The 22,197-nt window shown below is 54.4% G+C and overlaps 1 protein-coding gene across 1 annotated transcript in view; it reads left to right on the plus strand.

Annotated features, from left to right (window-relative positions):
* The first annotated feature begins 5,765 nt into the window (after positions 1-5,765).
* ANKRD11 (ankyrin repeat domain containing 11) overlaps positions 5,766-22,197 on the plus strand; it is a 130,101-nt gene continuing 113,669 nt past the window's right edge. Inside the window, exon 1 of the mRNA XM_064722740.1 lies at positions 5,766-5,960. The gene's annotated coding sequence lies outside the window, so the exon portion shown is untranslated. The remainder of the gene's footprint in view (positions 5,961-22,197) is intronic.

A 22,197-nucleotide genomic window follows, 5' to 3' on the forward strand; every position in this document is an offset into this window, starting at 1 on the left:
GAGGTAGGAGTGAGCTCTGGTAGAAAACAGTCTGAGTGTCTGCGATGGGTGGGAGTGAGGGACTGAACTGTGCTCTGAGGGAAAGGGAGTGAACAAATACATAGAAATTTATATTTACTTTAGGGACGGTGAGGCCCTGGCACAGGTTGCCCAGAGAAGCTGTGGCTGCCCCATCCCTGGCATGTTAATGTCCCCTCACGCCTGGAAATCTCTCTGTGTCACTGATTGGATCAAACAGTTTGATTTACAGACACACAGATCAGTGCCAGTTAGTACATGAGGGCTGTTCAGAGGGGATGTGGCAGCTGGGGGCACCTCCACCCACAGATCCCACATGGAACACTCAGGGAGGCTGTGCTGACTCCCAGCTGAAAGATCCAGGCCTGATGTGACCAAGCTGTGCTGAACTGGGAGCACTGGTTATTTACAGAGACACCACAGAGCTGGAGTTCACACAATTTCTATCCCTTTTTTCACACTGTGCTTCAAAGGCTACCAGATGACAGAGCACCAGGAAGGCTGGTCAGAGCAGCTGTGGCTGCCCCTGGATCCCTGGCAGTGCCCAAGGCCAGGCTGGAGTGGGCTTGGAGCACCCTGGGACCGTGGAAGGTGTCCCTGCCCATGAACAGAATGGGCTTTAAGGTCTCTTTCCACCCAAGCCATTCCATGACTCCCCAAAGGAGGGCTGGGGGTCTTTGCCTCGCTGGTGCCAACACAAAGTGGTGCCAGGAAGGAGGGTCAGGAGGCTCTGCCCTGCGTGGGCAGCCCAGGCTGTCCCCTCTGTGCGTGCCAGAGGTGACCTTGGGAAAGGTGGCCTCAGTCACTGCCCTTGGACTGGCAATATGCTCCTTTGGGAGTAAGCCAATATTCTGAGAGGCCAGATATAACCTGATCCAGGCTTGGCCTTGCTGGGATGTGCTCCAGCCATGACATCACCCAGTAATGCCACGTCTATTTACTACCGGGGAAAGGTGCTGGATTGGAGGCTGAAATCCCTGCTTTATCTCCTGAGCAGGTTAGGAGCAGGAAGCAGCATTAGCAGCCACAGCTTGTTCTTTTCAGGCCAAGAGAAGTCAGTTTCCATGGGAAACACAGCTCTGCTCTGTCTGACAATTCACCTCTCCTGTTTCCAGGCTCCCTGTAAGACATTCCTGCCCTCTGGGGCTGGGAAGTTCCTCAGCCCCCCCAGCCCATCCCTGACTCATTTCCACACAGCACCTTGCCAGGGGGTAAATGGATACCTGGAATCAGGTGGCCACTGCACCACCACAGACTTCTCCTCAATGGATCAAGGATTCCATGCAGGGCTGAAGCTGCTGGAAGGTAAATTCAGCCCTTTCACAGGGTGAAATTTCCCTCCAGCAGCTGGGCCAGGGCTTTGCTGTGGCAGGACAAACCACCCAGCTCCGAGGGCCCGGAGCTTCCCGGCATGCCCCAGCATTGTGCGTCTCTGTCGTGCACCAGATGGGATTTTTTTGATTACTTCTTGGCAGATGACAAATCAAGGTCAAGGGATAGATGCTCCCCTTCAGCACAGCAAGGCCAAGAGCTTTAGGGTTTTTAGCAACAAAGGATGTGCTTAAAAGACCACACGGTTTTCCCTCGAGCACAGTAAAACTCCTCACCAGGAAAGAGCTGCTCAGCCTTTTTCCATGAGCCAGCCCAAGCCCATCACACCTTTTCACTCCTCCAGGAACAGCTTGGGATCACAGCGAGTTCCAGTTCCATGGGCACTGACACTGCCCCTCCCTGGGGCACAGAGCCTCCCCAGCCCCGGGGCCAGCCTGGGACACGGCACTGGGGTACAAATCCATCTCGGGGTCACCTCTAAAGCCCTGGCAGTGTAAGACAGGCAGGTGACAGATGGCTGGAGGCAGGGGGACCACGGGGACTCGGCCACCCCACAGCAGCCACCGCTCCGTCTGCCAGCCGGGGCTTAGGAACCTCCGGGAAAGCCAACACGGGGAGAGGGGCAGGGAGAAGGGCAGAGCAGGGGAGAGGAGCAGAGCAAGGAGAGGGGCAGGGTGAGGGGCAGAGCAGGGTGAGGGGCAGAGCAGAGCAAAGGGCAGAGCAGGGGGAGGGAGGTGGCTGTCGTGACTCAGAGCAGATGACTCTGCAGGGTGCACTCCCCGGGGAGCTGCTGGAGTGAGCAGGGCTCGGCCAGGCCAGGAGCCCATCTGTGTGCAGGAGGTGGCTGAAGCCATCTCCAGAGCCCTCAGACCAGAGGAGGTCACTAAGCTCCGAGTGAGCAACTGTCACTCCACACCCCTGAAATCCATAAGCAGCCTGGAAACCTAAAGCCTGTCATTAGGAATGATAAAAACAGTAATTAGAGCCGGGCTGTCAGGAGTTCACACCTGGAACATCAATAGAGGCGTTTACCCAGCAGCAGGAGAGCGCTTCCCCCAAATCCATCCTCTGTGGATGCACCAGGGACAAAGCTCCACGGACCACTCCTCACACGGGCGTAAGTAAATCCTGCAGGGAGCCTTGCAAACAGGCTTTACCCACCACAGCAGCAGCTCCCAGCTTTGAGGGACCCAGAAATGCTGCTGTTACAGGAGCTACATCAGCTCCTGGCCCGTGGGCTCTGCCTGTCCTGATCCCAGTCCTGGTGCTTCACTGGGACTCAGCTGGGTGCTCAGTGGGCTGCACCAAGGAGTTAAACCTTCAAAACACACTGATCTGGGGGCAAGCAAACTGTGCCAAGGAGTCAGACCTTCAAAACAATGCAGATTGGAATATGAGAGAGCTGTTCCATGAACTCAGCCTTAATTATCTCTTGTAGAGCTCTGAGCAGCCACCACACTATAAAGCAAGTGAAAACCCACACTTTTATTTCTTTATGGCATCACAGGTGGAACAGCTAAAGTTGGAGTGTCCTTAACAACAATAACAACAGCAGAGAAATACAAGGATGGTTGAAAGCAGCTTTATTTAGTGAAACAGTCTGTACAGAGCCAGGGAGGTTCCTGCTGCAGTACAGCAGCTGTACTGCTCACTGCCTTCCCAAATGGCTGCTTGGTTTGCCAAACCCATTTCTCTTCAAAATGTTAATAGATGACATTAATTAAAACACGAGCCAAGCTTAAAGGAAAGGTTTTCCTCATCAAAGCTCTTCTCAAGTTTTATTCTCTTGGCCTCTGCCATGTTGGCACTGACTGGTCACTGAGGGTTTACCCTGTACCAGCCATAAATCACACCTTGTTTCATCTGTTAAAGATAGAGTGCCACCCCTCCATCCTGTGAGGAGCTGAATCAGCAGGGAGCTGCACCCACAGAAGCACAGCCCAGGAGTTTTTCACTTCAGGACTGGCCCGATGGTTCCTTCCCTCACAACGCAGCTGCTGAAGGACTGAGGTGAGTTTGGTCACCCACAGGTTGCTGGAGCAGGTGAGGGGCTGGCACAGGTGCCACCCCCAGAGTGAGCCAGGGAGCAGTGGCAGAGCAAGGAGTGCAGGGTCAGGAGCTCTGTCCCCAAAGTCAGTCCTCTTAGCTCGCTGGGACAGACAGAAATAGGCCTGAAAGCACATTCCCCAAGTGGCCTAATTTCCCTGCCCTCACACAATGTTCTCTTTCCTCCTCAGCACCAGGGTATTTGTTTTATTTTAGGATTTAAGAGCTTACAACCTTTATCAAAGGACAAAGGTGCTCAACAATTGACTGTAATATATTTTTTTTGTCTTAAGTATTGCAATTAAGGAGCAAAAGCCAGCCTAGGGTAACAAAGCCAGGCAGGTTAAACATCCCCATCACACAAGTCTCACCCAGCAAACCAGCAGAACAGCCCCCAAGGAAATAATCCTCCCATTCCTGCTGTCAGCTTTCCTTCTCTAAGTACTTGAAAGTTCCTCCCTGAACCAGGCTGTTGTGTTCAAATAGAAAGAGGTCAGGGTGACACAGAAAGGGTTTAACTTCCTCCCCAGCACTGGATCTCTGACCTGGATGACATTCAAGGTTGTCAAGGAAGCAGTTACAGACAACTATATTTAGGGAATGAAAACATGTATTTCCCCTCTCCTGTGCTCAGAGGCCAACCCTCACCTGCAGCGTTTGCAGGGAGCTGTCACAAGAAGCTTAATGGAAAGGCAGCCAAAAAAACCCCAACCCCTTTCTTTTCACTGGTTTAGTAGGTCTTACAGAGCAGGGAGATGGGTAGAGATAAAAAGACTAAGCCTAAGTGGGGCACAGGACCAGCTTAACAGGCTCAGAATAAACCTCTCTCCTGCTGTTATTTAACAGCAGAGCTGGCCACGTGCTCTGAGGCACTGCATCCTGCTGAGCCCAGCACGCAGGGGGGTTCTGTTCCCGGGCTGTGGCACCCCCAGCACACCAGAGCTGTCCCTCAGCTGTGTGACCCCCTGCACGTGCCAGAGGAGAGACCCCAGTTCCAGCCCCGCTCCTGGCACAGGGGTTTCAAACCCAGCAGTGTTCCAGATGAGGTCATGGCAGAGCTGCTGCCTGCAGGCTTCCCCATGCTGGCAACCAGAACAACGCGTGGTGACAGCTCTGCCACCCACGGCAGGGCTGGGACCTGCTCCTGGCCGGGGCTGCTGCCTGGTGACACACAGGGGCTGGGGCACTGGGTGTGGTACAGAGCAGGCACACAGCACAACAGGGCCACGGTTTGGGCTGCATGAACCCCAAAGTTATCCCTTCTCACCTGCCACTGCCCCAGGTGCTCCCAGCCCCGTCCAGCCTGGCCTCGGGCACTGCCAGGGATCAGGGGCTGCTCTGGGCCCCTGTGCCAGGGCCTGCCCACCCTCACAGGGAACAATTCCTGCCCAAACTCCACCTGTGACCGATGGATCCCAGCCTGTCATCAACCAGCACCTTGTCAAGCAGAAGTTCCTGGAACGCGCCAGGAGAATGAGGGAATCACTGACATTATCCAGCAGGAATGACCTGTTTGGGAGATGCTCAAAGCGCGTTTTTAGGAGGCACCACCCTGCACGTAAAAGCTGCACAAAGCATTTCGGTGTTGAGTGAAAGGAGCCCCAGAACCTGGCGTGGGCAGGAGCGAGCAGCTGTGCCAGCCTGTCCCTGTCCGTGTCCCTGTGCTCTCCGGGGGGATCCCCCGGCTGTCCCCCACCATGGCAGCTGTGTCACCCCGCACTGCCCTGCCGGGACACGGCACACACGGCACCGGGAGCTGCCATGGGCATGTGACGGAGGAACGGGCCCGGAGCGGAGCCGAGCGCTGTGTCCGTGTGCCGTTGGAGCAGGGGTGCCCCGGCACCTCCCAAACCGGCGCCTTGTCCCAACACCGATTTCCGGGTACACTGGTGCTCCAAGTGCCAACACCGGCAGCGTCGACCACCGCCCGGTGCCACTGCCAACCAGGAGTGCCCGGTCCGGTGATCCCACAATGCCGGGGCAGCGCGGCGGGCCCGGTCCCGGGGCTTAGCTCAGCCTGCAGGTCCCTGTGGGGCCTGTCCCGGTCTCGGAGCTCGGCACGTCCCTGCGGGCCGGTGCCGGTTCCGGTCTCGGTCTCGTTCCCGGTTCCGGTCCCTCTCGCGGGGGGTCCCCGGCCCCTCCCTCCCCGCGCAGGCCCCGCCCCGGAAGCACTGCCCGGCGCGCGCAGCCAATGGGCGGTGGCGCTGCCGGGACACGTCGCGCGCGGCCGCGCTCCCGTCACCCCCCGAGCGCTCGCCGGGCTGGGAAGGGGGGGGCGGCGCGGCTCCTCCCCCCACCTCGGACCGCCGCGCCCGCCAATCAGCGGCGCCGTCTCATCGGGCCAATGAGCGGCGGCGTCTCAGCGGCGCGCGGGGGATGGAGCGCGCGGCCCGGAGCCGCCACGGCGCGCGCCCCCCGCGCTAGGGCCGGACCCCGGGACCCCCGGAGCCCCCAGAGGCGCCCCCAAACCCCCGCCAGCCCCCGCTCTATGCGGCGGGGCCGGCCGAGCCGCAGGCCTCGCTCCGCCGCGGGGCTGCCCTTGGCCCGCTGAGCACCGAGCACCGGTAAGCGCGGGCGGGTGGCGCAGGGGGGGGCTCCGGGGCGCTGCAGACGGGGGGCGGAGGGCAGAGGGGCCGGGGGGCTCCCGGAGAGAGGGGCTGCGCGGCCGCGGGGGGCACCGGGAGCGGCACCTGGAGCGGGGGGGCCGAGGTCGGCGGGGGGGCAGCGGGCCGGGGTGGGGGATGGACGGGGGGCACCGGTAGCGGCGGGAGGTGGGACCCGGTGCGGACTGGGGGCGGCGCGGGGTCGGCTCGAGGGGAGGAAGCGCCGCAGCGCGGGTGGGAAGAGAACGTTGGGATTTTGGGGGGGCGGCGGAGGAGGTGAGCGGCTGCGGGGGGATGGCGGCGGTGGCGGTTCGGAGGGCCGCGGGGGGAGCCCCGGGACCCGTCGGTGTTTCGGGGTGCTCAGGCTCGTGGGGAGCCGTGGGAGGAACTCGGAGCTCCGAGCCGAGCCCGCGGCACGGGCACCCCCCCCCGCCCTCCGGACCCCGGTTTTTGGGGTGGGGATGTTTTTTTCGCAGGGGTGCGGGGTGGGGGGGAAATGCGTTTTGGGGTGAGCGCTGCGCTGGGAGGAACAATACCAAAAGTTGTCTGAAATGGTAATTTCCGTTTCCCATTTCATCATCCCCGGGTAGGCGTTAGCCCTGCCTGTGTGTGCGCAGGGCCGGGGCCGCACTGAGCCCAGCCGGCCGCAGCCCCGCCGCTTCCATTTATTTCTCAGTTTAATCTTTAAATCGCTCCGTGTTTCTGTCCTCCGAGGAGCCTTTGTGTGCCGGGGAGGGGCTGCTCGACACCTTTGCCCCTTAGCAGAAAGGAGGAGAGGGAGGGGAAAAAAAAAAAAAAAGCCCAAACAGCTGCAGCCCAGGACGAGCCTCCCCCAGGCCGGGGATGGATTCGTGTTTAGAAAGGCAAATGACCTCGGAGGGAGCGGGGATGAGGCGAGCCCTCGGTGCCCTCTGCCCTTTCCCAGAGGGAGCAGCTGTCCGGGCTGCGCGGCTCAGAACGGGCCCTTCATTGAGGCACAGGGGCCGTGTGTTTACGGCTTGGCTTCTCCTCCGGGCTCGGGGATGTGTTTTGATATCCAGTTGCAGGAAAGGGTTCCTCCCCCCTCCTGGTTTTGTACACAAAGTGCTCTCTCACCACTGGGGACACGGCTCTATAGGCAGAGAGCGAATTCCAGGCAGCTCTTGAAGCAAAATTCCCTCCTGAGATGGCTTCTGAAATGGGGTACACACATCATTTTTACCCTCTCTGTAGGCAAAGATTTTTAGGTGAAAACATCTGTGCTGCCTTGTAGTAGCTGTGTGCTTTCCTGAGATTTATATAATTTTAAGGAACTTGGAGTTCAGTGTATTTCTTCTTTGTTTTGTTCATAAAATGGAACATTTTTATGTAATGACTCCAATTATTTCCTTTTTCTGTGGGGGGAAAACCACTCCACGGAGTCATGGAGAGGGAAAAGGAGATTAACTCTCACATGTTTCCCAACAGCATCGATGCATTCTTTGTGCGTGCCCTACTAAGAGCTCAATATTTAACTTGATTAACTTAAAACGGAGAAAAGTTGGCGTTTTCAGCCTGGATTTTCTGGCAGATTCCAGGTTGGAGTAGTGTGAGATGGAACGTGCTGTGGCTGGGAAACTCTGGCGTTTGCTTCCAGAGCTCCGTGCCCTGTTTTGTGTCCGTGGGAAGCGCTCGGCAGGGCAGGGGCTGCCCGGGAGGGGTGGGCGAGCTCCGGGGCTCCGTGAGAGCCCGTCCGGGGCTCGGAGGCTGCCGGGCTCGGCGGGGCTCGGGCCCAGGGTTGTGCCGGGCTCGGCGGGGCTCGGGCCCAGGGTTGTGCCGGGCTCGGCGGGGCTCGGGCCCAGGGTTGTGCCGGGCTCGGCGGGGCTCGGGCCAGGGTTTGCCGGGCTCGGCCCAGGGTTGTGCCGGGCTCGGGCCCAGGGTTGTGCCGGGCTCGGGCCCAGGGTTGTGCCGGGCTCGGGCCCAGGGTTGTGCCGGGCTCGGGCCCGGGTTGTGCCGGGCTCGGCGGGGCTCGGGCCCAGGGTTGTGCCGGGCTCGGGCCCGGGGTTGTGCCGGGCTCGGGCCCGGGGTTGTGCCGGGCTCGGGCCCGGGGTTGTGCCGGGCTCGGGCCCGGGGTTGTGCCGGGCTCGGGCCCGGGGTTGTGCCGGGCTCGGGCCCGGGGTTGTGCCGGGCTCGGCCGGGCTCGGGCCCGGGGTTGTGCCGGGCTCGGGCCCGGGGTTGTGCCGGGCTCGGCCGGGCTCAGCCTTGGCCCGCAGCAGCTCCGGGTCCCGCTGGCTCCGGCAGGGCTCCCCGGTGGTGCTCCGGGAGCTCTCGGGCCTGCCGGGGCACATCCAGCCTGCAGAAGGGCTTTGCTGTGAACCCGTCCGGCGAGCCGGGGCTTGTGGCACCCCGGGCTGTGTGAGTCAGTGCGAGGGCTCGGGCTGCCAAACTCGCAGCAAAGCGAGTTGCCCGTGCAGCAAACAACAGGCAGGGCTCGGGAAGCCCGGCCAGCCCTCGGTTCCCAAGGCTGTTTTTGACTCGTCCTTGGTGTAAATAGTGACCGAGGAGCCCCGGCCATGTCGGCGCTGGCTGAAAACTGGAGATGTTGTGTTTCGTGTTCCACACTTGGTTCTGCTGCTCAGTTCTGCTTCTGCTTTTAGAAATGAACTCTTGTCTGTTTCTCCATTTCATAAAAAAGCGTGGTTCAGAGTAAGCTGATTTCCCCCCCCCATGGGCAGCTTTTTGTTTTTATGATGTTGCAACAGCATTTTCTCAGACTTAAACCTGCAGACTGTCCACTTTGAGGGCTGGGTTTGGATGGGGGAGGAAATGTTAAAAAAAAGCCCCAGAGCAAAAACCCTTTGGCTTAATTTTTTCCTTCGTGTGTGGTAGGCAACCTGATAAGATTATTTTATTTTCCACTCGTGTTTTAACGGACTGAGTCCCCCCAAATGCTCGTGAACAAAGCCAAGCGTAGCACGGCGTCGTGCCGCGTTCTTCCGCTGCTCAGCAGAGCAGACAAATGCATTTCTCTGGGGTCAGTGAGACTCGTCGTGTTAATCAATACTGTACCAGCAGTGTTCCCTTTCCAGGGAACCAGATGGGCTACTTACAACTGGTGCTGATTATTTTAACTGTGTAATTGTAACATGGCTGCGTGATGACAGTGTTTCCTGCAGACACTTCAAAGGAAGGTTCCCGACGAGTGTGTCTTTACAGCGTTTAATCTGTCCTCTTTGTCTTTATGTTGTGGCTTTTGGACATGTGTTTGAAGTACTAAGAGGTTTTTTTTCCCTTACCTCCAGCTTTTCTATACATTAAAAGGAGGCAGTGCTCTGGAATGATGAAGTGTCTCCAGTGTGGGAATAAACCCAGGGTTTTAGCGGCTCCCACAGTGGTGGGTTGGTTTCACTGAGTTTTAGATCCAGGCAGTGACTAAGCCAAAAGCTGGGAAGAGATTTAAGTGGCTGTGAGGAAATGGCAATATTTTTTTAAAATAGTGCATGTGGCTTTGTTTTGGGGAAAATATGTTGTATGGTGACTTGAGTCTTAACTGGGACAGGCTAATTACTCTGTGAAGAAATCCTTCTCCTAGGGAAGGAAAGGCACAGGGCCGGAGCTGGTTAATTACATTTTGTAAAATTATGGAGTGACGGCTTTCTGAGGAGGTCTGCCCCTCTTCCTGCCCTGGACCTGAATTTCAGGCTCAGCAGTTGCCTTACGGATTGAAATTCCTCCTGGGTATTAAGATTTAATGGTGGTAGACCCAGAGCAAGTAGTGGCAGGTACTGCTGCTTTTCAGTACAGCAAAGCAAATAATACTGGAAAATATTTACATGGGGGTTGTTATTCTCCTCGTATTTCCTTGATGAGCTCTAGTAAAGGTGCCTGTGTGCTCCTTGCATTGCCGGGGAGAATTCCCTGTATTTCGGTTGTAAAAGGCTGCGGAGAGGAACCGGTGTCTCCATAGCAAAGATTCCAGTGTTTCGTGATCAGCTCACATATATTTTTACCCCATCTAATTTAAACCAGTCTGCACGACACTCACAGGAATGATTTGTATGCAGCTTTTAAATATTTTCCTCCTTCCTGCGTGAGGGATTAGCGGCACAGAGCTGCTTTTTCGGAGGGTTCTCAGCCAAGTGTTACGTAATTTGTGTGCCACCGATGCACGGCCATAAAAAATACTCCCATCAATGTTAGGGGAAAGCTTGTGTAGGCAATTATTTCAAATCACAAGCGTCCTAAGCAGGTCTGTGCAGCCTTAAAATCTGGGCAAAACGCTGCCGTTGGAATCCTGCTGGGAAGGGGGGTGGGAAGCCGTCAGCGCCCGTGGTCTGGAGGCTGGTTTTGAGCACATTCTACTCCACTTTTTAAGCTTCCCTGTGTGAGAACTGGTGTTTTCTGGTGTATTTTCTCAGGCAACCGTTGGGTATTTAAAAATCTTAATTTCTCTGAGTCTGGGTGGTGGTGCTTCAGCTGAGGCTGCTTATGGGTGATGCCAGTTTGTAATCTTTTATGAGAGTAAGGGGGGAAAGAAAGAGTAAAAAGAAGCTTAAATGCTAATAACAGTGAAAAATGTGCTCGGTGTGGAGAGCATGTGAAGAGAGCGGGCGCACGTCGGGCTGTGGAGTCTCCGTCAGCTGAGCTGGGGGCTTTTAAAAATCTGCTCTAATTTTTATGCTGCATGTGGAATGGCTAATCCCATAAAAGCCTCGCACCTTTTGACAGATGAAACGCTGCTGTTCTTCACTTATTTGAGCAAAATATTTTTATAGATGGTATTAGCTCTGTGGCTCCGAGGGTAATGCAGTCCTTACACGAGAAAGATCTTGCTTTGATCTGACAGCTTTCAAGATCCATTTCCAATCTTGGAGTTCCATTAAGTCTGTTTGTAATGGTGCCCTCAGACTTTTTTTTCTGTTTATGTGACTCTTTGGGTGTTAACGTTGCTCTGTATCTGAGTTTTCTTTAATAAACTGAAGGAATAATTGGGGTCAGGGAAGGAAATAATCATGTTGGAAAGTGCAGTTAATTATATCAGGTATTTTGGGCTCCAGAATTCTTTGTCTTGATTCTAATGTTTTCGTCAAGTTGTAGGATGTAGTGAAATGATCAGATCATCAAGCTGGGACAGTGAGACAGGGTGATGTGTGGTGGTTAATTTTGGGAGTGTGAAGTGACTGTGGCTGCAGGCTTGATGTCCATGGGGGTTGTGGAGGACAGGAAGGATGGTGAGCAGTTCTTCTCTCTCTTCTCTGGGGGAAGAAACGGTCTTCTGTGTGCTCTAGTGTTCATCCAGTGGCATCTACATGGCCCTGTGTCCATCCAACATGATTTAAATGATCTTGTGTCCATCCTACATCATCTACGTGGTCTTGTGTCCATCCAGTGGGACCTTAATGTCCATCCAACATGGTCTGTTTGGTCCTGTGTCCATCCACTATTAAATGATTGTGTCATCTATGTCATCTAGTGGTCTGTGCATCCAGTGGGAGTCTGTGTCCATCCAACATATTGTTGTTCTGTTCTGTCCAGTGGTCTGTGACTATCATCCAACATGGTCTGTTTGGTCCTGTGTCCATCCAACATGATTTAAATGATCTTGTGTCCATCCTATGTCATCTACGTGGTCTTGTGTCCATCCAGTGGGACCTTAATGTCCATCCAACATGGTCTGTTTGGTCCTGTGTCCATCCAACATGATTGGTTTGGTTCTGTGTCTGTCCAGTGGGGTCTCTTTGGCCCCGTGTCCATCCACCACGGTCTCTTTGGCCCCGTGTCCATCCACCACGGTCTCTTTGGCCCCGTGTCCATCCAACAGGGTCTCTTTGGCCCTGTGTCCATCCAGCACAGTCCTGCTGGTTGTGTGTCCGTCCAGCAGGCCCTCCATGGTTGTGTGTCCGTCCATCGTGACCCACGTGGTCGCTGTCCCTCTGTCCCTCGAGGGTGGCTGCGTGGCAGCCCCTGCAGGGCTGGGGTGGGTGCTGGCTCTCGGCAGCAGGAGCGGCCTCCCCGTTCCCTCTGCTCCTCCTCCCCTGGGCCCTGCCGGCGTCTGGCCAGGCCTGAGTCTGAGAAACCATCCTGGCTTTTCCTGCCCCTCTCAGCGCTGGCTGGGACGGCGGGAGCTCCCAGAGAGGACGTGTGGAACCTCCATCTGCAGGTTTGTCCCCGTTTTCTGGAGCTCGTTGCGTGGGTAAGGCGGGCATTGCTGTGCAGCTGTAGTGAGCAGAGGCTGCGAGTGCAGCCGGGGATGGGGAGGCACTTCCAGCACCAGGAGGGAGCTGGCTGCTGGAGCCAGAAGAAAGTGATGTTTTTTTCTAGGTCAGGGTTGAAGGCACTGTCAGGGTGGTGATGTGCAGCATATCTTACTGTCTGCATTGTCCCTGCCATATGGATGTGTGCACACTGCCCTTGGCATTCAGGCATTGAATTATTTATCCTCTCCAAATCTGGAGGCAGCCTTTCTTCCCCTGTCTCCAAGAAAACCAAACTTACCCGATGAGTGTTTTTAAAATAAACCTTCCTCTGTGAATTACTGCAGTGGCAGGAGCAGGGTATTGATCGTATGTTGCGTTTGGAGTCGGAAACCAAAGGTTACAACACTGGATATCTTGTGGAAACACTGAAATATTTATTTTGCTGTTAGGTGCAAGTGTGTCTGTGCTGGTGCTGGGTTTGTATGTGGCTGAAATGCCATGTACTGAAATTTCCTGACTGGGAGAATGGAGAGGCCAGAAAACTTTGCAGAATGTGTGAAAGCAGCTTTGTCTCAGCTGTGTGTGAGGGGATGGATGTTTTTCCAGGGAGAAGGCATCTTCCTTGCTCTTGTGCTGTGTTGGATTTGCTGTGAGAGGAGCGTTAAGGTGGTCCTGGTTTGGGTGTCACGGAAGGGTGGTTCAGGCTCGGGGAAGCACAGGCTGGAGGCAGCTGCCTCTGTAATTATTTCTGAGAGACTGACAGCTCTGCAGGTTAGAAACAGTCTCGAATAATTTACCTTTAGAGCAGCATAAAGCTGCTAAAACTGTGTCACAGGCATGGGGAAGAATCAGAGAGTCAAGAAGGGAGATGCTACCCTCTAAAAAATTCACCAGGATCCGGAGGCAGCGTGTCCCTGAGGGCTTGGCAGCCAGAGGCTTGGAAACACGGTGCTGCCCTCAATATCGGGATGTGAAATGAAAGGATGCGTAATTAGGAACTCCAGAAAAAAAAAAAAAAAAGGCATTAAATAGCTTTAGAGGTGAATGGAAGCTTCATTATTAAGCAGCAAGTGCTTAGCTGCAGTTGGTGGTGCCTCTTCCTTTCAAATCACGCACACATGAAAGTGCTCCCCGCCCCCAGCGGGGCCTTATCGGCTTATCTGGGCAGGAGTTCAGAGCCATAAAAACTGTATCCTGCTTACACCTTCCAGCCGGTCCTGTGACCTGCGCTGTGTAAACAAGTTGTACCAGGAGCTCCCCATGACTGGTAAGTGCCTGGGTTTCTGCAGCCTGGCTGGGTCCAGGAGGAGCCAAGATAAAGTTCCAAGAAGTTCCCCTTCGGGAATGGTCTCCTGATAGCTGCTGCGGGGAGGAGGCGGCAGGGCTGGGATCCTGCTGACTGTGGCAGTGACTGTAGCCCATGGAAAGCACTTTGGGATAGACTTTACACTCCGGGGCTGGTGTTTTCCACGTTCTGCAGGAGGGTGGCTGTGGCAGATTGTGAAATGTCAGCGTTGTGGTAACAACACCGACCGGCGCTCCGCGGTTGCGTCAGGCCCGGGATGTGCTGGAGCTGTAAGCCTGTCTATAAATATATCCATATATCTTGGGATGGATGAGATTAGCCGTGGCCGTGCTGGGAAGAGATGTAGGTAATGCAGGGAAGGGTGTGTGTGGGGGGACACAAACATCCTGCTCCTGCTCTGCTGGGGGGTTTGGGTGCCACCGGGCGCTCCGGTTACGGCGCTTGGCCGCTGCCCACCCCGGGCTGGCTCCGTGGTTTCAGCCTGCAGCTCGGCACAGGCAGATCCATTTATCCAAGCTGGGCTGTAACGAGCCAGTTTGGGGATGTAGTGTGTGAAACTTCACCTTCTCAGCAGCCCAAGGGTCGGGTGCACGGGTTTGAAGATGAAAACCTGTTCTCCTTGAATGTTGACCTTTTTTGTTGGTGTGGTTTCTCGTCCCCACGTATGGGGAATGTGCTGGGGTTGGCAATTGGGCTGGCTGCTCTGGCTTCCCTCCATGCCATGGCCTGTCCTGGCATGTGCTGGGGTCCTGCCTGGTGGCTCCCCTGGCTCTGGGCTCTCTGTTCCTCATTTTCCCTGCAGCCTGGAAGGTTCCTGGCTCTCCCAGGAGATCAGAGGTGCCCTGTGTTACTCAGCTGCTCTGCAGTGAATTCAGCTCCCTTCCCCTGTGATCAGCACTGGCACTGGGGTGTTAAACTGGTTCTGTGGTGAGAGACGGATTCCTGAGTTAGTCCAGGGGGGAAGGGATCAGACAAGCAGTCAACGTTGTGGCTCTTTGCTGGTGTGCTCAGTAGAGCTCCTTGGTTAGGGAGCTGGAGGCTGTAGTCTTGAAATGCCGAATTTAATTGCCTCCTGCAGTGTGTTCTGTCTGCAAGCCTCCCCTGCTTCACCCACCAGCATGTTTCTTCTCCCTCGTGTCCGTCCTTCCCCTTTCCCAGGAGCCTCATCTGATGGAGGTTCTGCTCTTGCCTTGGTCCCCCTCATCCAAGATTCCTGTCTCTAATTTTAGCCTGTCTGCCTTTCGAGGTCCCCTCCCGTCTGTTGCTGCCTTTTTCCTTCTCTGTGAGTTGTTGTGCATCCTGCTCTCCCTCTGGAGGGCTGGACCTTGTTTGTGCACGTTGGGAGGGAGTGAGGCTGTGGGTGTGCTGAGGTGAAGGCTCTGGGCTGTGGGGAGTGCAGGCAGGGATGTTTGGGCTGCTGTGTGCTCACAGGAGCAGCTCCCTCACTGTCCTTGCTCGGACCTGCTCTTGTAGTCTCTCTTTTGTGGATTTATTCTGTATTTGTGCAGTGGGGCTCTCTACCATGAGGTGACTCGTAGCTGCAGTGCTGCCCAGCAGCCCTGAATCTCCTGTTTCCCTGCAGGCTGCCTGCTTTTCCTGGAATCTCACTCCACCTTAGCAGGCATTTGCTTGTGGTTACAGAGAAAATGACTTTTCTAACAGGGAGGTATCAGACACAGTCAAATCTCCTCGAAGGGAGGTGGAGCCCATCAGGGAGAGCAGGGAACCTGGCCCTGGAGCCTGGCCATGCAGCAGGGCTGCTCATCCTGGTGGGATCCACCTGCTCGGAGCCCTGGGAGCACGGTGTGTGCAGCATAATCTGATTTGTGCCTGGAATATAAATCCTGCCTGTTGTAGGCATGCAGCCTGGGGTTTTACAAGTTCTTTTGTGAAAACAGCATTCAGCCCCTCCACTGCTGCAGCAAGGAGCTTCCCTGGAAACCCAATCCCAGCAATTAGTGAGGTTTGCAGAGGATCCTAGCAACTGCTGCTGGGGTTCCATTGGCAGGGGTGAGGTTTTGTTGTTTACACTGTTTATACTTGCATTCTGTGCATTGTATGGAGATATATTCAACTAAAGCACAGGGAGTTCCACCTCAGCGTGGGGGAGAACGTTCCTTGGAGGGTGGCACAGCCCTGGCACAGCTGCCCAGGGAGGGTGTGGGGTCTCCTGTCTGGAGCCATCCCAAACCCACCTGGATGTGTCGCTGTGTCACCTGCTCCAGGTGTCCCTGCCTTGGCAGGGGATGGGTCTGGGTGATGTCCAGAGCTCCTTCCAGCCCTGCTCTGCCTGCACATCCCACGGAGGGGGAGGAGAGGGGGCTGTGGGACAGTGCTGAGCTGCAGTGATGATGGGAGCACTGCCTGGGAAGCTGATCCTCGGGGAAAGTGGAGCATGGCTGGAATATATTGGGTGCTGTGTGACTTTGGTGTGCGTGTGGGTAACCTGAGCTCACCTGTCAGGAGTTCTGTTACCCAGATACTCCCTGACCTGGCTCTGGCTGCTGGGGAGGGATGCTTTCCACCAGGGTGGTTATGTAAAGCCTCAGTGCTCTGTGCTCTCCAGCTCGGCTCTCCAACGTGCGCGGGGCTCCGGGGGCAACTTCAAAGGAGGGCGTTTGCTTTATGGCTGAACCTATGAGCAGTTTTATGTGCAGGGTGGAGCGGGCTCGTGGAGAAGATTGCAGTTTTCCCAGTGCCATAAAAAGTTACGATGCTGACGGTGCCGGCATTGTTCCGTAGGCGGAGGCAGAGCAGATGCAGAGGTCAGTGGGCTCGGCTGTGCCAGCGCGCTCAATGCCCCGCTCTGTGCTCCCAGCTCTCCCAAACGCCTTCAAAAAGTGCCTTGTGCTCTTTGTGGGGCTGCCTCAGAGAGCTGCACCTGTGCAGAGCGGGCACAGCATTTCCATGGGAAAGAAAGGAACTTGGCAGGGCTGCTTTCCAGGGCAGTGTTTCAGCCCCTCTGGAAACGTGGCGTTCCAGTGGCACACACTGTGAGTCAGTTCACAACCTCCTTCCTTTCTCTGCGCTCTTCTTTGGGGCTCGAGCCAAGGGAGTTAAGAAAATAACCAAGTGGCTGCATCTCGAGGAGCCTCATTCCAATTAACGTCCCTCATGCTCCAGGAGATAGATTCCCCAAACTGAGATACATTCCCAAAAAAAGGACTATTCAGGCTAAGTGGTGATGGTGGGAGAGTATGATGAGCTTCTACAGCCTTAATTGTGGCCTTTTCTGAAAGTATTTCAGTGGCCTGTGCTGTCTTTAAACCCTGGTGGGGTATGGATTCTCCCAGCTGTGGAGGCAGCACCCCAAATTCTGAGGTGTAAAGCACCTTCCAGTTCTCAGTGAGTTACAGCTGATTAAAATTAATCACTATTCCAGTTTCAGTCAGATCTCTCTAAATATAAACTTAACCTCTCATTGAAACCATTTTCTGCTGGGATGGGGAGGCATAAATGTGCTCTTTGTTTGCAGCCAGGAAAATGAAAGGTTCACAACATTCAGAAATGTGTGTTTTAGATCTTCTGAAAACATGTTCCTTAAAGAATGTTTCTGCTTGGAAATGGGCAAATACTTTGGGTATTCTTCAGCTTGGAGAATTTTATTCTAATGAACATACTAAAACTTAGGGGGAGCAAAAAAAGACTCTGATCCTTCTCTTTGGGTGATCCATTAGCTGCTCCAGCTGCCTTTTATTTATTTTTGTAGACACATGTGTGAATGTAAACATTTTATCTGGAATGGCCTTGCAAATGTTCCTGCATTAACATATATTGTCATGGAGAATAATTTTCATTTAACTGTAATTTGCTTTATATTTTCCTGCCTGGTTGCCATGGAAACGCAGACGGATGTGGCAGGGACTCCTCACAGGAGCCAGGTTATGGATTGCCTCTCTAATGGACCTCTGTTAATCACACTGCAGCCTGCGCTGGAGGAACCAGGGCTCTTTGCAGGAGACACTTTATTTAGATAAACTGTGAGATGCCTGTGGTACTGTAGCTTAATATTCAGAGTTACCCAGGGTGTTTTTCCCTTCTCCAGAAGTTTTTTGTCATAAGAACTATGTATTATGATCCTGGAATTGAGATATATTTATTTAAATTTAATGTCGGTTAGACTTGATTTTCAATTTTCATTTCATTTGCTGTAATAGCTTAACTGGTAATGTTCTTTTCTGGGTTCAGTTTGAGATCTGAAACGCTTGAAACAGAGCAGCGCAACATTTGTTATCCCTCTCCCTGTGCAAGAAGTTGACTTGCTTTTCATAATAATGTGTCTGTGTTTTTGTGTTTCCTTTTGGCTGGCAGCAGGGAGAAGGGGGACAGAGATGGATGTTATTACATTTGTTACCTGTGGATTTTGGGGGTCTGTTTTGCACCTCTTGTTGTTGGCTGCTGTTCTGAGCTGGGCCCACACAGGGAACGGAAGGGATGTGGGGCAGGGGCTGAGGAGCTCAAGGGGCTCAGCCTGGACAAGAAGAGGCTGGGGGGACCCTCTGGCTCTGGAGGTGTTAAACACCACATAGATGTGACCCATGGTTTAGTGGTGGTGCTGGCACTGCTGGCCTTGGTGATCTCAGAGGCTTTTCCAAACTGACCTGCTCTGTGATCTCCAGGATTATCAGTGCCCAGATTCCTGGTCTGGGATGCTGATCTCTGCCTTTGCTGGATCCTTGGAAGGAGCTGCCTCTCACTCCTGAGATAACAATGGTGGTGGCATGGGTTCAAACCGAGCTCACCAATATCAACAAATGACTCATTTTTGAGTTGGGGATGAGCTCCAGGATGGAAAATCAACCACCCAGCATTCTTTGCTCTGGGTACTCTGATGGCAGAAACCTCAAATTGTAACTTAGGGACATGAATTTCATTTGTCCCCTGAATCAGACCCTCCAAGTGAATTTTGGGGTGAGTTTTAAGGGAAGCTGCCTTGGTCCTTCCCTGGCTGTGGTCAGACACCATGGCTTACATAAGGCTGGGTTTCTCCAGCACGTGGATGCTTCCCCATGCAGATGGGCTCACAGTTATTTCTTGGTGCTTTACAGGGGAATTGGGTAACGCTTTGTTCTGTAATGCAGGATGAAGAAACCCAGCATGTTTTTCTGTAATGGTGTATAAACAAGTAGTGTAACATCCTATTTCAGGCATTGGGAGGAGGAAGGGCTCAGGGGGGGAGGCAGGGCTGAAGCAAAGCTTTGTTTTCCTAGACCCACACACCAGATTTTAGTATCTGTGCCTTTGGTGGGTGCTGGGAGTGTTACAAATAAACTGGTTTTTGAGGTGTGGGAGCTCAGTCCAGTGGGTGCTGGGGGTGTGGAGGAGCCTTGGTTGTAGAGATCCCCTCTGTATTTCTGTGTCTGTCACTGGCTGATGTTGGTGCTCTTTTGCTGCTCATGAAGGGTGAATGGGATTCACAGTCTGAGGCCAATCTAATTTTAATACAAGTCTGAAAAATAGCCTGGCTCTACTCAGGACTTTTGGGTCTTGTGAGTAGACTTTCTGCATTTTTGCTTTATTTTTATTCTTCCTCTCCTTTTCTGCCTGTTGTCCTGTGAGTACTCAGAATTGAGCATTTGAGTTCCCCAGTGGCACTTTTGGGGTTCCCAAATGCACCTCTGCAGGTAGATAGGTGAAGCAATCTGCATCCAGGCACTGCCATCTCTGAGCTCTTGGGTGGCACAGCCAGAATACCTCACAATTTATGAAATAATAAACTCTCTAAGTATTGATTACTCTCTAATTCATAGTTTTGCTTGTGTTCTATTCCATTTTTTGGACTCCTGGATCTGAGGCAGGGATCCCTGCACACCTGCCAGGTGTTTTTCCCAAAGGTGTGTCCCTGAAGGCTTGGTGATGAATGGCACTGTTGTAGGTAGAAGTTAAGGTGACTAAGTCACCCTTTGTGGCCTGGGAATGGACTCCTGCAGGTGATAATTGGGTTAAACGTTGGCTCCTGGTAGCCAGGAGAACAGAGAGGCTTTGGTGGCCATTGAGGTCTTTGGCTGCCTTGGAAGCTTCACTTTGAGGATGTTCTTGACTGGGAATTGGAGTGCCAGGACAAGGGAATGGCTCCCACTGCCAGAGGAAAGGGTTAGATGGGAAATCAGGGTTAAATCCTTCCTTGTGAGGGTGGGCAGGCCCTGGCACAGGTGCCCAGAGCATCCCTGGCAGTGCCCAAGGCCAGGCTGGACAGGGCTGGGAGCAGCCTGGGACAGGGAAGGTGTCCCTGCCATGGCAGGGGTGGCACTGGATGGGCCTGAGGGTCCCTTCCAACCCAAACCAGTCCAGGATGTTGTTCAGGTTCACTCGCTTGGGTTTGGCCAGCAGCTGAGGCTGCTTTTCCAGTACTCACAGCAAAGGGTCAGCTGCAGGTAAAGCATAAAGCCAAACTGTTCTTCTGCTCCTTTCGGTCTCCTGGACACCAGGACTGGCTTTGAGCCCCTCATCCCATGTTGTGCCATGAGCATGGCTTTGAATTTATCTCCAGTAATTGTGCCAGAGATCTGGGAGTGAAGAGCACTTTTAATGCATTGCTGTTCCCCAAAAATGGTGCAAACTGGGATGAGCTGGGGGGTGGGGAGGTTAGAGGAGCTGCCTCGTGTGCAGCCGTGGGAAGAGGGATTTCTTCAGGGAATGGGTGAATTGTTTCCTTCTGCTCTGAGCAGCCTTTTAATGAGCTGCCCTCTCCAGGGTGCAGAGAGATGAACCTCCCATGGCTATCTCCAGCCTGGGAGGCTTCCACCACATCGCTGCCTTCGGATCCTTGGAGCTAAAAATACATCCCTGCTGCACAGCAGACTGCAGGCACGTTAATCTGCTCCTTTAGGAAGGAGGCTCGCGCTGCTGGCTGAGCTGCTGTGGAAATTTTATTTTTGCTGTGCAGCGTTACCAGCTTTCTTCTTGCAACGGAAAAATGTCGTGGAAATCATTGTTCTGCTTGGAATTCCCTCTCTGACAACAATAGCAGCAGTGGGGTGGGGTGCTTTGGAATTGTTTAGTGAGGAGAAGTTTTGGAGGAGCGAGCTCTCCCAGGCTGATCCCTCTGTGCCGCTCAGGAGTGTTCCCACCACTGGGTTTTGGGGCACTTCTGAGCACTCCTGGCTCTTCCAGAGCAGCTCTGTGGGAGCTGGGTTCCTCTGCCGCCTTCCCCCATGCAGCTGGGCTCCTTTGGCTGTAGCTGAGCCCGTTTTCCTGGGATGAGAGGAACAGGAGCCTGCCAGGCTGGCACCTCAGAGCCCTCCTGGAGTTATTGCTGCCTCTGAGCTGTGCTTCATCCCCGAGGCAGGCACAGCTGGTGCCCTCCACGCCTCCTGGAGCTCCAGCCCTGCTCACCCCATGTGCTCCGGCCTTCCTGGGGCAGGGATGCTGCCCCTCCTGCCTGCCTGTGTTCCCAGGTGCTTGGGGAACGTTTTAGGGCAGCAGCAGCAGCACGAGGGCTGATTCAGCCCCAGCTCTGAGGGGCTGGAGCTGCGTTCCCTGCCTGCTGTTGAACAGCTCAGAGCTGATTCTCCTCACGAGTTCCAACTTGAGCTGTGCTCTTGGTGCCATGGGGCGTTTGAGGTCTGGGCTGATGCAGCACAGGGCGTTGCGTAAGCAGCAGCAGCAGCTTTGTTTTCTCCCTGCTCCACGAGGAGCTCTGGCCTCTCCACTATTTAACATTCAGAGTGTATTTCCCTCCTTTGATGTTTGGCTTACCTTGACGGGCTGGGAGGGCTGGGCTGGTTCAGCCTGGAGAAGAGAAGGTTCTGGGCAGACCTTGGAACCCCTTGCAGGGATGCAGGGGCTCCAGGAGAGCTGGAGAGGGATCTGGACCAGGGCCTGGAGTGGCAGAACAGGGAGGACTGGCTTCACACTGAAAGGAGGAAGGATTTAGCTTGGATTTCAGGAGTAAGGTTTTGGCTGAGAGGCTGGTGAAGCCCTGGCACAGAGGAGCTGTGGCTGCCTGGATCCAAGGCCAGGTTGGATGGGGCTTGGAACAGCCTGGGGCAGTGGGAGGTGTCCCTGCCCATGGTGGGTGGCACTGGATGGGCTTTGAGGCCCCTTCCAACCCAAACCATGCCTTGATGTTGCCTCAGGAGTTCACCTGCTGCACCAGGCTCTGTTTTCCCTGGCTGTGCTGCCTTGCTGCTGCTCATTAGCACAGGCTCAGTCACAAGCTGCTCAGACAGCCTGAACCATTTGTAAGGAAACTGTCTTTAAAATATGGATGGCATTAGAGGGACTCAGGCTTAAAATTAGAAACTGTTTATGATGCACAGTTGTAGTTGTTTACCTTGAACCATAATTATCTTATTTCCTGAGTTAAAAACGTCACGTCAGCTTGCTGAAGCAAGATTTGATGACAAAGGAATTGTTTTTAGCCACCAGCAGAGCAAAGAACACTTCAAAATGTGTGTCTAAATATGATTTTATAACCCAAAGTGTACCACACTGAGGATTTTAAATTGGCTCTGGAAGTTGCGTGGGTTTATGGGTCGGCCATTTGGCCGGGGATCAAGGCCTGGGTTTAATCCTGACTCTGTCCTTTTGTCCTCTGAGCGTTTTCCTTGCCTCCCTCTGTGCTGTTTGTTTGGCTGGGCCGTGCCCTGCCTGGGGTGCAGGGCTGTGTGCTGGGGCTCCCCCACCCTCCAGCCTGGCCCCTGGAGCAGGGAGTGCTGCCCTGGGGAGCACTGGGGGGTTCCTGATGGACTGCCAGGCTCAGCTGGGCATGGACAGCTCTGGGGAGCACTGGGGG

This window comes from Zonotrichia leucophrys, chromosome 11 (assembly GCF_028769735.1).
Source record: "Zonotrichia leucophrys gambelii isolate GWCS_2022_RI chromosome 11, RI_Zleu_2.0, whole genome shotgun sequence".
In the NCBI taxonomy this organism is placed as follows: domain Eukaryota; kingdom Metazoa; phylum Chordata; class Aves; order Passeriformes; family Passerellidae; genus Zonotrichia; species Zonotrichia leucophrys.